Below are 15,523 nucleotides of genomic sequence, written 5' to 3' on the forward strand. Positions count from 1 at the left end.
GGAATAAAAAAATGATGGAATTTTATAGGTTCAATGAAAATTCTTTCATAATTTACTCATCGTCGTGTTGTTTTAAACCTGTATGCATTAGTTTTTTTCGGATTAACACAAAAGAAAATATTATGAGGAATGATGGTAAACCACAGCAGATAGTGACCATTGACTCCCATAGTAGGAATAAAAAAAAGATGGAATTTTATAGGTTCAATGAAAATTCTTTCATTATTTACTCATCGTCGTGTTGTTTTAAACCTGTATGCATTAGTTTTTTTCGGATTAACACAAAAGAAAATATTATGAGGAATGATGGTAAACCCACAGCAGATAGTTTCCAATGACTCCCATAGTAGGAATAAAAAATGATGGAATTTTATAGGTTCAATGAAAATTCTTTCATTATTTACTCATCGTCGTGTTGTTTTAAACCTGTATGCATTAGTTTTTTTCTGATTAACACAAAATAAAACAATTTTGAGGAATGATGGTAAACCCACAGCAGATAGTGACCATTGACTCCCATAGTAGGAATAAAAAATGATGGAATTTTATAGGTTCAATGAAAATTCTTTCATAATTTACTCATCCTTGTGTTGTTTTAAACCTGTATGCATTAGTTTTTTTCTGATTAACACAATAGAAAATATTTTGAGGAATGATGGTAAACCCACAGCAGATAGTTACCATTGACTCCCATAGTAGGAATAAAAAAATGATGGAATTTTATAGGTTCAAGAAAAATTATTTCATAATTTACTCATCCTTGTGTTGTTTTAAGCCTGTATGCATTAGTTTTTTTCTGGTTAACACAAAAGAAAATATTTTGAGGAATGATGGTAAACCCACAGCAGATAGTGACCATTGACTCCCATAGTAGGAATAAAAAAATGATGGAATTTTATGGGTTCAATGAAAAAACTTTCATAATTTACTCATCCTTGTGTTGTTTTAAACCTGTATGCATTAGTTTTTTTCTGATTAACACAAAAGAAAATATTTTGAGGAATGATGGTAAACCCACAGCAGATAGTTACCATTGACTCCCATAGTAGGAATAAAAAAATGATGGAATTTTATAGGTTCAATGAAAATTCTTTCATAATTTACTCATCCTTGTTTTGTTTTAAACCTGTATGCATTAGTTTTTTCTGATTAACACAAAAGAAAATATTTTGAGGAATGATGGTAAACCCACAGCAGATAGTGACCATTGACTCCCATAGTAGGAATAAAAAAATGATGGAATTTTATAGGTTCAATGAAAATTCTTTCATAATTTACTCATCCTCGTGTTGTTTTAAACCTGTATGCATTAGTTTTTTTCTGATTAACACAAAAGAAAATATTTTGATGAATGATGGTAAACCCACAGCAGATAGTGACCATTGACTCCCATAGTAGGAATAAAAAAAAGATGGAATTTTATAGGTTCAATGAAAATTCTTTCATAATTTACTCATCCTCGTGTTGTTTTAAACCTGTATGCATTAGTTTTTTTCTGATTAACACAAAAGAAAAATATTTTGAGGAATGATGGTAAACCCACAGCAGATAGTGACCATTGACTCCCATAGTAGGAATAAAAAAATGAAGGAATTTTATATGTTAAATGAAAATTATTTCATAATTTACTCATCCTTGTGTTGTTTTAAACGTGTATCCATTAGTTTTTTTCTGATTAACACAAAAGAAAATATTTTGAGGAATGATGGTAAACCCACAGCAGATAGTTACCATTGACTCCCATAGTAGGAATAAAAAAATGATGGAATTTTATAGGTTCAATGAAAATTCTTTCATAATTTACTCATCCTTGTGTTGTTTTAAACCTGTATGCATTAGTTTTTTTCTGATTAACACAAAAGAAAATATTTTGAGGAATGATGGTAAACCCACAGCAGATAGTGACCATTGACTCCCATAGTAGGAATAAAAAAATGAAGGAATTTTATATGTTAAATGAAAATTATTTCATAATTTACTCATCCTTGTGTTGTTTTAAACGTGTATGCATTAGTTTTTTTCTGATTAACACAAAAGAAAATATTTTGAGGAATGATGGTAAACCCACAGCAGATAGTGACCATTGACTCCCATAGTAGGAATAAAAAAATGATGGAATTTTATAGGTTCAATGAAAATTCTTTCATAATTTACTCATCCTTGTGTTGTTTTAAACCTGTATGCATTAGTTTTTTTCTGATTAACACAAAATAAAATATTTTGGGGAATGATGGTAAACCCACAGCAGATAGTGACCATTGACTCCCATAGTAGGAATAAAAAAAGATGGAATTTTATATGTTAAATGAAAATTCTTTCATAATTTACTCATCCTCGTGTTGTTTTAAACCTGTATGCATTAGTTTTTTCTGATTAACACAAAAGAAAATATTTTGAGGAATGATGGTAAACCCACAGCAGATAGTGACCATTGACTCCCATAGTAGGAATAAAAAAATGATGGAATTTTATAGGTTCAATGAAAATTCTTTCATAATTTACTCATCCTTGTGTTGTTTTAAACCTGTATGCATTAGTTTTTTTCTGATTAACACAAAAGAAAATATTTTGAGGAATGATGGTAAACCCACAGCAGATAGTGACCATTGACTCCCATAGTAGGAATAAAAAAAAGATGGAATTTTATAGGTTCAATGAAAATTCTTTCATAATTTACTCATCCTCGTGTTGTTTTAAACCTGTATGCATTAGTTTTTTTCTGATTAACACAAAAGAAAATATTTTGAGGAATGATGGTAAACCCACAGCAGATAGTGACCATTGACTCCCATAGTAGGAATAAAAAAAAGATGGAATTTTATAGGTTCAATGAAAATTCTTTCATAATTTACTCATCCTCGTGTTGTTTTAAACCTGTATGCATTAGTTTTTTCTGATTAACACAAAAGAAAATATTTTGAGGAATGATGGTAAACCCACAGCAGGTAGTGACCATTGACTCCCATAGTAGGAAAAAAAATGAAGGAATTTTATATGTTAAATGAAAATTCTTTCATAATTTACTCATCCTTGTGTTGTTTTAAACCTGTATGCATTAGTTTTTTTCTGATTAACACAAAATAAAAAAATTTTGAGGAATGATGGTAAACCCACAGCAGATAGTTACCATTGACTCCCATAGTAGGAATAAAAAAATGATGGAATTTTATAGGTTCAATGAAAATTCTTTCATAATTTACTCATCCTTGTGTTGTTTTAAACCTGTATGCATTAGTTTTTTCTGATTAACACAAAAGAAAATATTTTGAGGAATGATGGTAAACCCACAGCAGATAGTGACCATTGACTCCCATAGTAGGAATAAAAAAATGATGGAATTTTATAGGTTCAATGAAAATTCTTTCATAATTTACTCATCCTTGTGTTGTTTTAAACCTGTATGCATTAGTTTTTTTCTGATTAACACAAAAGAAAATATTTTGAGGAATGATGGTAAACCCACAGCAGATAGTGACCATTGACTCCCATAGTAGGAATAAAAAAAAGATGGAATTTTATAGGTTCAATGAAAACTCTTTCATAATTTACTCATCCTCGTGTTGTTTTAAACCTGTATGCATTAGTTTTTTTCTGATTAACACAAAAGAAAATATTTTGAGGAATGATGGTAAACCCACAGCAGATAGTGACCATTGACTCCCATAGTAGGAATAAAAAAATGAAGGAATTTTATATGTTAAATGAAAATTATTTCATAATTTACTCATCCTTGTGTTGTTTTAAACGTGTATCCATTAGTTTTTTTCTGAATAACACAAAAGAAAATATTTTGAGGAATGATGGTAAACCCACAGCAGATAGTTACCATTGACTCCCATAGTAGGAATAAAAAAATGATGGAATTTTATAGGTTTAATGAAAATTCTTTCATAATTTACTCATCCTTGTGTTGTTTTAAACCTGTATGCATTAGTTTTTTTCTGATTAACACAAAAGAAAATATTTTTAGGAATGATGGTAAACCCACAGCAGATAGTGACCATTGACTCCCATAGTAGGAATAAAAAAATGAAGGAATTTTATATGTTAAATGAAAATTATTTCATAATTTACTCATCCTTGTGTTGTTTTAAACGTGTATCCATTAGTTTTTTTCTGATTAACACAAAAGAAAATATTTTGAGGAATGATGGTAAACCCACAGCAGATAGTTACCATTGACTCCCATAGTAGGAATAAAAAAATGATGGAATTTTATAGGTTCAATGAAAATTCTTTCATAATTTACTCATCCTTGTGTTGTTTTAAACCTGTATGCATTAGTTTTTTTCTGATTAACACAAAAGAAAATATTTTTAGGAATGATGGTAAACCCACAGCAGATAGTGACCATTGACTCCCATAGTAGGAATAAAAAAATGAAGGAATTTTATATGTTAAATGAAAATTATTTCATAATTTACTCATCCTTGTGTTGTTTTAAACGTGTATCCATTAGTTTTTTTCTGATTAACACAAAAGAAAATATTTTGAGGAATGATGGTAAACCCTCAGCAGATAGTTACCATTGACTCCCATAGTAGGAATAAAAAAATGATGGAATTTTATAGGTTCAATGAGAATTCTTTCATAATTTACTCATCCTTGTGTTGTTTTAAACCTGTATGCATTAGTTTTTTTCTGATTAACACAAAATAAAATATTTTGAGGAATGATGGTAAACCCACAGCAGATAGTGACCATTGACTCCCATAGTAGGAATAAAAAAAAGATGGAATTTTATAGGTTCAATGAAAATTATTTCATAATTTACTCATCCTCGTGTTGTTTTAAACCTGTATGCATTAGTTTTTTTCTGATTAACACAAAAGAAAATATTTTGAGGAATGATGGTAAACCCACAGCAGATAGTGACCATTGACTCCCATAGTAGGAATAAAAAAAGTTGGAATTTTATATGTTAAATGAAAATTCTTTCATAATTTACTCATCCTCGTGTTGTTTTAAACCTGTAAGCATTAGTTTTTTTCTGATTAACACAAAAGAAAATATTTTGAGGAATGATGGTAAACCCACAGCAGATAGTTACCATTGACTCCCATAGTAGGAATAAAAAAATGATGGAATTTTATAGGTTCAAGAAAAATTATTTCATAATTTACTCATCCTTGTGTTGTTTTAAGCCTGTATGCATTAGTTTTTTTCTGATTAACACAAAAGAAAATATTTTGAGGAATGATGGTAAACCCGCAGCAGATAGTGACCATTGACTCCCATAGTAGGAATAAAAAAATGATGGAATTTTATGGGTTCAATGAAAAAACTTTCATAATTTACTCATTCTTGTGTTGTATTAAACCTGTATGCATTAGTTTTTTCTGATTAACACAAAAGAAAATATTTTGAGGAATGATGGTAAACCCACAGCAGATAGTGACCATTGACTCCCATAGTAGGAATAAAAAAATGATGGAATTTTATAGGTTCAATGAAAAAACTTTCATAATTTACTCATCCTTGTGTTGTTTTAAACCTGTATGCATTAGTTTTTTTCTGATTAACACAAAAGAAAATATTTTGAGGAATGATGGTAAACCCACAGCAGATAGTTACCATTGACTCCCATAGTAGGAATAAAAAAATGATGGAATTTTATAGGTTCAATGAAAATTCTTTCATAATTTACTCATCCTTGTTTTGTTTTAAACCTGTATGCATTAGTTTTTTCTGATTAACACAAAAGAAAATATTTTGAGGAATGATGGTAAACCCACAGCAGATAGTGACCATTGACTCCCATAGTAGGAATAAAAAAATGATGGAATTTTATAGGTTCAATGAAAATTCTTTCATAATTTACTCATCCTTGTGTTGTATTAAACCTGTATGCATTAGTTTTTTTCTGATTAACACAAAAGAAAATATTTTGATGAATGATGGTAAACCCACAGCAGATAGTGACCATTGACTCCCATAGTAGGAATAAAAAAATGATGGAATTTTATAGGTTCAATGAAAATTCTTTCATAATTTACTCATCCTCGTGTTGTTTTAAACCTGTATGCATTAGTTTTTTCTGATTAACACAAAAGAAAATATTTTGAGGAATGATGGTAAACCCACAGCAGATAGTGACCATTGACTCCCATAGTAGGAATAAAAAAATGATGGAATTTTATAGGTTCAATGAAAATTCTTTCATAATTTACTCATCCTTGTGTTGTTTTAAGCCTGTATGCATTAGTTTTTTTCTGGTTAACACAAAAGAAAATATTTTGAGGAATGATGGTAAACCCACAGCAGATAGTGACCATTGACTCCCATAGTAGGAATAAAAAAATGATGGAATTTTATGGGTTCAATGAAAAAACTTTCATAATTTACTCATCCTTGTGTTGTTTTAAACCTGTATGCATTAGTTTTTTTCTGATTAACACAAAAGAAAATATTTTGAGGAATGATGGTAAACCCACAGCAGATAGTTACCATTGACTCCCATAGTAGGAATAAAAAAATGATGGAATTTTATAGGTTCAATGAAAATTCTTTCATAATTTACTCATCCTTGTTTTGTTTTAAACCTGTATGCATTAGTTTTTTCTGATTAACACAAAAGAAAATATTTTGAGGAATGATGGTAAACTCACAGCAGATAGTGACCATTGACTCCCATAGTAGGAATAAAAAAATGATGGAATTTTATAGGTTCAATGAAAATTCTTTCATAATTTACTCATCCTTGTGTTGTATTAAACCTGTATGCATTAGTTTTTTCTGATTAACACAAAAGAAAATATTTTGAGGAATGATGGTAAACCCACAGCAGATAGTGACCATTGACTCCCATAGTAGGAATAAAAAAATGATGGAATTTTATAGGTTCAATGAAAATTCTTTCATAATTTACTCATCCTCGTGTTGTTTTAAACCTGTATGCATTAGTTTTTTTCTGATTAACACAAAAGAAAATATTTTGAGGAATGATGGTAAACCCACAGCAGATAGTGACCATTGACTCCCATAGTAGGAATAAAAAAAGATGGAATTTTATAGGTTCAATGAAAATTCTTTCATAATTTACTCATCCTCGTGTTGTTTTAAACCTGTATGCATTAGTTTTTTCTGATTAACACAAAAGAAAATATTTTGAGGAATGATGGTAAACCCACAGCAGATAGTGACCATTGACTCCCATAGTAGGAAAAAAAAAGATGGAATTTTATAGGTTCAATGAAAATTCTTTCATAATTTACTCATCCTCGTGTTGTTTTAAACCTGTATGCATTAGTTTTTTTCTGATTAACACAAAATAAAACAATTTTGAGGAATGATGGTAAACCCACAGCAGATAGTGACCATTGACTCCCATAGTAGGAATAAAAAAAGATGGAATTTTATAGGTTCAATGAAAATTCTTTCATAATTTACTCATCCTTGTGTTGTTTTAAACCTGTATGCATTAGTTTTTTTCTGATTAACACAATAGAAAATATTTTGAGGAATGATGGTAAACCCACAGCAGATAGTTACCATTGACTCCCATAGTAGGAATAAAAAAATGATGGAATTTTATAGGTTCAAGAAAAATTATTTCATAATTTACTCATCCTTGTGTTGTTTTAAGCCTGTATGCATTAGTTTTTTCTGGTTAACACAAAAGAAAATATTTTGAGGAATGATGGTAAACCCACAGCAGATAGTGACCATTGACTCCCATAGTAGGAATAAAAAAATGATGGAATTTTATGGGTTCAATGAAAAAACTTTCATAATTTACTCATCCTTGTGTTGTTTAAACCTGTATGCATTAGTTTTTTTCTGATTAACACAAAAGAAAATATTTTGAGGAATGATGGTAAACCCACAGCAGATAGTTACCATTGACTCCCATAGTAGGAATAAAAAAATGATGGAATTTTATAGGTTCAATGAAAATTCTTTCATAATTTACTCATCCTTGTTTTGTTTTAAACCTGTATGCATTAGTTTTTTCTGATTAACACAAAAGAAAATATTTTGAGGAATGATGGTAAACCCACAGCAGATAGTGACCATTGACTCCCATAGTAGGAATAAAAAAATGATGGAATTTTATAGGTTCAATGAAAATTCTTTCATAATTTACTCATCCTCGTGTTGTTTTAAACCTGTATGCATTAGTTTTTTTCTGATTAACACAAAAGAAAATATTTTGATGAATGATGGTAAACCCACAGCAGATAGTGACCATTGACTCCCATAGTAGGAATAAAAAAAGATGGAATTTTATAGGTTCAATGAAAATTCTTTCATAATTTACTCATCCTCGTGTTGTTTTAAACCTGTATGCATTAGTTTTTTTCTGATTAACACAAAAGAAAAATATTTTGAGGAATGATGGTAAACCCACAGCAGATAGTGACCATTGACTCCCATAGTAGGAATAAAAAAATGAAGGAATTTTATATGTTAAATGAAAATTATTTCATAATTTACTCATCCTTGTGTTGTTTTAAACGTGTATCCATTAGTTTTTTTCTGATTAACACAAAAGAAAATATTTTGAGGAATGATGGTAAACCCAAAGCAGATAGTTACCATTGACTCCCATAGTAGGAATAAAAAAATGATGGAATTTTATAGGTTCAATGAAAATTCTTTCATAATTTACTCATCCTTGTGTTGTTTTAAACCTGTATGCATTAGTTTTTTTCTGATTAACACAAAAGAAAATATTTTGAGGAATGATGGTAAACCCACAGCAGATAGTGACCATTGACTCCCATAGTAGGAATAAAAAAATGAAGGAATTTTATATGTTAAATGAAAATTATTTCATAATTTACTCATCCTTGTGTTGTTTTAAACGTGTATCCATTAGTTTTTTTCTGATTAACACAAAAGAAAATATTTTGAGGAATGATGGTAAACCCACAGCAGATAGTTACCATTGACTCCCATAGTAGGAATAAAAAAATGATGGAATTTTATAGGTTCAATGAAAATTCTTTCATAATTTACTCATCCTTGTGTTGTTTTAAACCTGTATGCATTAGATTTTTTCTGATTAACACAAAAGAAAATATTTTGAGGAATGATGGTAAACCCACAGCAGATAGTGACCATTGACTCCCATAGTAGGAATAAAAAAAGATGGAATTTTATAGGTTCAATGAAAATTCTTTCATAATTTACTCATCCTCGTGTTGTTTTAAACCTGTATGCATTAGTTTTTTTCTGATTAACACAAAAGAAAATATTTTGAGGAATGATGGTAAACCCACAGCAGATAGTGACCATTGACTCCCATAGTAGGAATAAAAAAAAGATGGAATTTTATAGGTTCAATGAAAATTCTTTCATAATTTACTCATCCTCGTGTTGTTTTAAACCTGTATGCATTAGTTTTTTCTGATTAACACAAAAGAAAATATTTTGAGGAATGATGGTAAACCCACAGCAGATAGTGACCATTGACTCCCATAGTAGGAATGAAAAAATGAAGGAATTTTATATGTTAAATGAAAATTATTTCATAATTTACTCATCCTTGTGTTGTTTTAAACGTGTATGCATTAGTTTTTTTCTGATTAACACAAAAGAAAATATTTTGAGGAATGATGGTAAACCCACAGCAGATAGTGACCATTGACTCCCATAGTAGGAATAAAAAAATGATGGAATTTTATAGGTTCAATGAAAATTCTTTCATAATTTACTCATCCTTGTGTTGTTTTAAACCTGTATGCATTAGTTTTTTTCTGATTAACACAAAATAAAATATTTTGGGGAATGATGGTAAACCCACAGCAGATAGTGACCATTGACTCCCATAGTAGGAATAAAAAAAGATGGAATTTTATATGTTAAATGAAAATTATTTCATAATTTACTCATCCTTGTGTTGTTTTAAACGTGTATCCATTAGTTTTTTTCTGATTAACACAAAAGAAAATATTTTGAGGAATGATGGTAAACCCACAGCAGATAGTTACCATTGACTCCCATAGTAGGAATAAAAAAATGATGGAATTTTATAGGTTCAATGAAAATTCTTTCATAATTTACTCATCCTTGTGTTGTTTTAAACCTGTATGCATTAGTTTTTTTCTGATTAACACAAAAGAAAATATTTTGAGGAATGATGGTAAACCCACAGCAGATAGTGACCATTGACTCCCATAGTAGGAATAAAAAAAAGATGGAATTTTATAGGTTCAATGAAAATTCTTTCATAATTTACTCATCCTCGTGTTGTTTTAAACCTGTATGCATTAGTTTTTTTCTGATTAACACAAAAGAAAATATTTTGAGGAATGATGGTAAACCCACAGCAGATAGTGACCATTGACTCCCATAGTAGGAATAAAAAAAAGATGGAATTTTATAGGTTCAATGAAAATTCTTTCATAATTTACTCATCCTCGTGTTGTTTTAAACCTGTATGCATTAGTTTTTTCTGATTAACACAAAAGAAAATATTTTGAGGAATGATGGTAAACCCACAGCAGGTAGTGACCATTGACTCCCATAGTAGGAAAAAAAATGAAGGAATTTTATATGTTAAATGAAAATTCTTTCATAATTTACTCATCCTTGTGTTGTTTTAAACCTGTATGCATTAGTTTTTTTCTGATTAACACAAAATAAAAAAATTTTGAGGAATGATGGTAAACCCACAGCAGATAGTTACCATTGACTCCCATAGTAGGAATAAAAAAATGATGGAATTTTATAGGTTCAATGAAAATTCTTTCATAATTTACTCATCCTTGTGTTGTTTTAAACCTGTATGCATTAGTTTTTTCTGATTAACACAAAAGAAAATATTTTGAGGAATGATGGTAAACCCACAGCAGATAGTGACCATTGACTCCCATAGTAGGAATAAAAAAATGATGGAATTTTATGGGTTCAATGAAAAAACTTTCATAATTTACTCATTCTTGTGTTGTATTAAACCTGTATGCATTAGTTTTTTCTGATTAACACAAAAGAAAATATTTTGAGGAATGATGGTAAACCCACAGCAGATAGTGACCATTGACTCCCATAGTAGGAATAAAAAAATGATGGAATTTTATAGGTTCAAGAAAAATTATTTCATAATTTACTCATCCTTGTGTTGTTTTAAGCCTGTATGCATTAGTTTTTTTCTGATTAACACAAAAGAAAATATTTTGAGGAATGATGGTAAACCCACAGCAGATAGTGACCATTGACTCCCATAGTAGGAATAAAAAAATGATGGAATTTTATAGGTTCAATGAAAAAACTTTCATAATTTACTCATCCTTGTGTTGTTTTAAACCTGTATGCATTAGTTTTTTTCTGATTAACACAAAAGAAAATATTTTGAGGAATGATGGTAAACCCACAGCAGATAGTTACCATTGACTCCCATAGTAGGAATAAAAAAATGATGGAATTTTATAGGTTCAATGAAAATTCTTTCATAATTTACTCATCCTTGTGTTGTATTAAACCTGTATGCATTAGTTTTTTCTGATTAACACAAAAGAAAATATTTTGAGGAATGATGGTAAACCCACAGCAGATAGTGACCATTGACTCCCATAGTAGGAATAAAAAAATGATGGAATTTTATAGGTTCAATGAAAATTCTTTCATAATTTACTCATCCTCGTGTTGTTTTAAACCTGTATGCATTAGTTTTTTTCTGATTAACACAAAAGAAAATATTTTGAGGAATGATGGTAAACCCACAGCAGATAGTGACCATTGACTCCCATAGTAGGAATAAAAAAAAGATGGAATTTTATAGGTTCAATGAAAATTCTTTCATAATTTACTCATCCTCGTGTTGTTTTAAACCTGTATGCATTAGTTTTTTCTGATTAACACAAAAGAAAATATTTTGAGGAATGATGGTAAACCCACAGCAGATAGTGACCATTGACTCCCATAGTAGGAAAAAAAAAGATGGAATTTTATAGGTTCAATGAAAATTCTTTCATAATTTACTCATCCTCGTGTTGTTTTAAACCTGTATGCATTAGTTTTTTTCTGATTAACACAAAATAAAACAATTTTGAGGAATGATGGTAAACCCACAGCAGATAGTGACCATTGACTCCCATAGTAGGAATAAAAAAAGATGGAATTTTATAGGTTCAATGAAAATTCTTTCATAATTTACTCATCCTTGTGTTGTTTTAAACCTGTATGCATTAGTTTTTTTCTGATTAACACAATAGAAAATATTTTGAGGAATGATGGTAAACCCACAGCAGATAGTTACCATTGACTCCCATAGTAGGAATAAAAAAATGATGGAATTTTATAGGTTCAAGAAAAATTATTTCATAATTTACTCATCCTTGTGTTGTTTTAAGCCTGTATGCATTAGTTTTTTTCTGGTTAACACAAAAGAAAATATTTTGAGGAATGATGGTAAACCCACAGCAGATAGTGACCATTGACTCCCATAGTAGGAATAAAAAAATGATGGAATTTTATGGGTTCAATGAAAAAACTTTCATAATTTACTCATCCTTGTGTTGTTTTAAACCTGTATGCATTAGTTTTTTTCTGATTAACACAAAAGAAAATATTTTGAGGAATGATGGTAAACCCACAGCAGATAGTTACCATTGACTCCCATAGTAGGAATAAAAAAATGATGGAATTTTATAGGTTCAATGAAAATTCTTTCATTATTTACTCATCCTTGTTTTGTTTTAAACCTGTATGCATTAGTTTTTTCTGATTAACACAAAAGAAAATATTTTGAGGAATGATGGTAAACCCACAGCAGATAGTGACCATTGACTCCCATAGTAGGAATAAAAAAATGATGGAATTTTATAGGTTCAATGAAAATTCTTTCATAATTTACTCATCCTCGTGTTGTTTTAAACCTGTATGCATTAGTTTTTTTCTGATTAACACAAAAGAAAATATTTTGATGAATGATGGTAAACCCACAGCAGATAGTGACCATTGACTCCCATAGTAGGAATAAAAAAAAGATGGAATTTTATAGGTTCAATGAAAATTCTTTCATAATTTACTCATCCTCGTGTTGTTTTAAACCTGTATGCATTAGTTTTTTTCTGATTAACACAAAAGAAAATATTTTGATGAATGATGGTAAACCCACAGCAGATAGTGACCATTGACTCCCATAGTAGGAATAAAAAAAAGATGGAATTTTATAGGTTCAATGAAAATTCTTTCATAATTTACTCATCCTCGTGTTGTTTTAAACCTGTATCCATTAGTTTTTTTCTGATTAACACAAAAGAAAAATATTTTGAGGAATGATGGTAAACCCACAGCAGATAGTGACCATTGACTCCCATAGTAGGAATAAAAAAATGAAGGAATTTTATATGTTAAATGAAAATTATTTCATAATTTACTCATCCTTGTGTTGTTTTAAACGTGTATCCATTAGTTTTTTTCTGATTAACACAAAAGAAAATATTTTGAGGAATGATGGTAAACCCAAAGCAGATAGTTACCATTGACTCCCATAGTAGGAATAAAAAAAATGATGGAATTTTATAGGTTCAATGAAAATTCTTTCATAATTTACTCATCCTTGTGTTGTTTTAAACCTGTATGCATTAGTTTTTTTCTGATTAACACAAAAGAAAATATTTTGAGGAATGATGGTAAACCCACAGCAGATAGTGACCATTGACTCCCATAGTAGGAATAAAAAAATGAAGGAATTTTATATGTTAAATGAAAATTATTTCATAATTTACTCATCCTTGTGTTGTTTTAAACGTGTATCCATTAGTTTTTTTCTGATTAACACAAAAGAAAATATTTTGAGGAATGATGGTAAACCCACAGCAGATAGTTACCATTGACTCCCATAGTAGGAATAAAAAAATGATGGAATTTTATAGGTTCAATGAAAATTCTTTCATAATTTACTCATCCTTGTGTTGTTTTAAACCTGTATGCATTAGATTTTTTCTGATTAACACAAAAGAAAATATTTTGAGGAATGATGGTAAACCCACAGCAGATAGTGACCATTGACTCCCATAGTAGGAATAAAAATAAGATGGAATTTTATAGGTTCAATGAAAATTCTTTCATAATTTACTCATCCTCGTGTTGTTTTAAACCTGTATGCATTAGTTTTTTTCTGATTAACACAAAAGAAAATATTTTGAGGAATGATGGTAAACCCACAGCAGATAGTGACCATTGACTCCCATAGTAGGAATAAAAAAAAGATGGAATTTTATAGGTTCAATGAAAATTCTTTCATAATTTACTCATCCTCGTGTTGTTTTAAAGCAACACTAAAGAACTCTGGCTCTTTGCTCCCCCTACAGGTTAGAAGCGTAATTGTTCATTACCACTGTCATAAATACTGAGGCATAGCTGGCTCTGATTGGATTGTAGGTCTGCCGTAAAGCAAGTTTTTGTAGTATTCACTCGGACTACAGGACCACTACCCGACGTTTGGAAACTTCTTTAGTGCGGTTTTGGTCGATAGAGGGCTGCAAAGCGAATGTGAAAGTGCTGTTCACCCTGTTTAGAGTGGATGAACGACTGAAACTGTTTTGGAAGCGTTATTTTAAGGTAAAAAAAACTCTTTGGTGTTGCTTTAAACCTGTATGCATTAGTTTTTTCTGATTAACACAAAAGAAAATATTTTGAGGAATGATGGTAAACCCACAGCAGATAGTGACCATTGACTCCCATAGTAGGAATAAAAAAATGAAGGAATTTTATATGTTAAATGAAAATTATTTCATAATTTACTCATCCTTGTGTTGTTTTAAACGTGTATGCATTAGTTTTTTTCTGATTAACACAAAAGAAAATATTTTGAGGAATGATGGTAAACCCACAGCAGATAGTGACCATTGACTCCCATAGTAGGAATAAAAAAATGATGGAATTTTATAGGTTCAATGAAAATTCTTTCATAATTTACTCATCCTTGTGTTGTTTTAAACCTGTATGCATTAGTTTTTTTCTGATTAACACAAAATAAAATATTTTGGGGAATGATGGTAAACCCACAGCAGATAGTGACCATTGACTCCCATAGTAGGAATAAAAAAAGATGGAATTTTATATGTTAAATGAAAATTCTTTCATAATTTACTCATCCTCGTGTTGTTTTAAACCTGTATGCATTAGTTTTTTCTGATTAACACAAAAGAAAATATTTTGAGGAATGATGGTAAACCCACAGCAGATAGTGACCATTGACTCCCATAGTAGGAATAAAAAAATGATGGAATTTTATAGGTTCAATGAAAATTCTTTCATAATTTACTCATCCTTGTGTTGTTTTAAACCTGTATGCATTAGTTTTTTTCTGATTAACACAAAAGAAAATATTTTGAGGAATGATGGTAAACCCACAGCAGATAGTGACCATTGACTCCCATAGTAGGAATAAAAAAAGATGGAATTTTATAGGTTCAATGAAAATTCTTTCATAATTTACTCATCCTCGTGTTGTTTTAAACCTGTATGCATTAGTTTTTTTCTGATTAACACAAAAGAAAATATTTTGAGGAATGATGGTAAACCCACAGCAGATAGTGACCATTGACTCCCATAGTAGGAATAAAAAAAG

This window comes from Paramisgurnus dabryanus, chromosome 18, assembly GCF_030506205.2.
Source record: "Paramisgurnus dabryanus chromosome 18, PD_genome_1.1, whole genome shotgun sequence".
NCBI lineage: Eukaryota > Metazoa > Chordata > Actinopteri > Cypriniformes > Cobitidae > Paramisgurnus > Paramisgurnus dabryanus.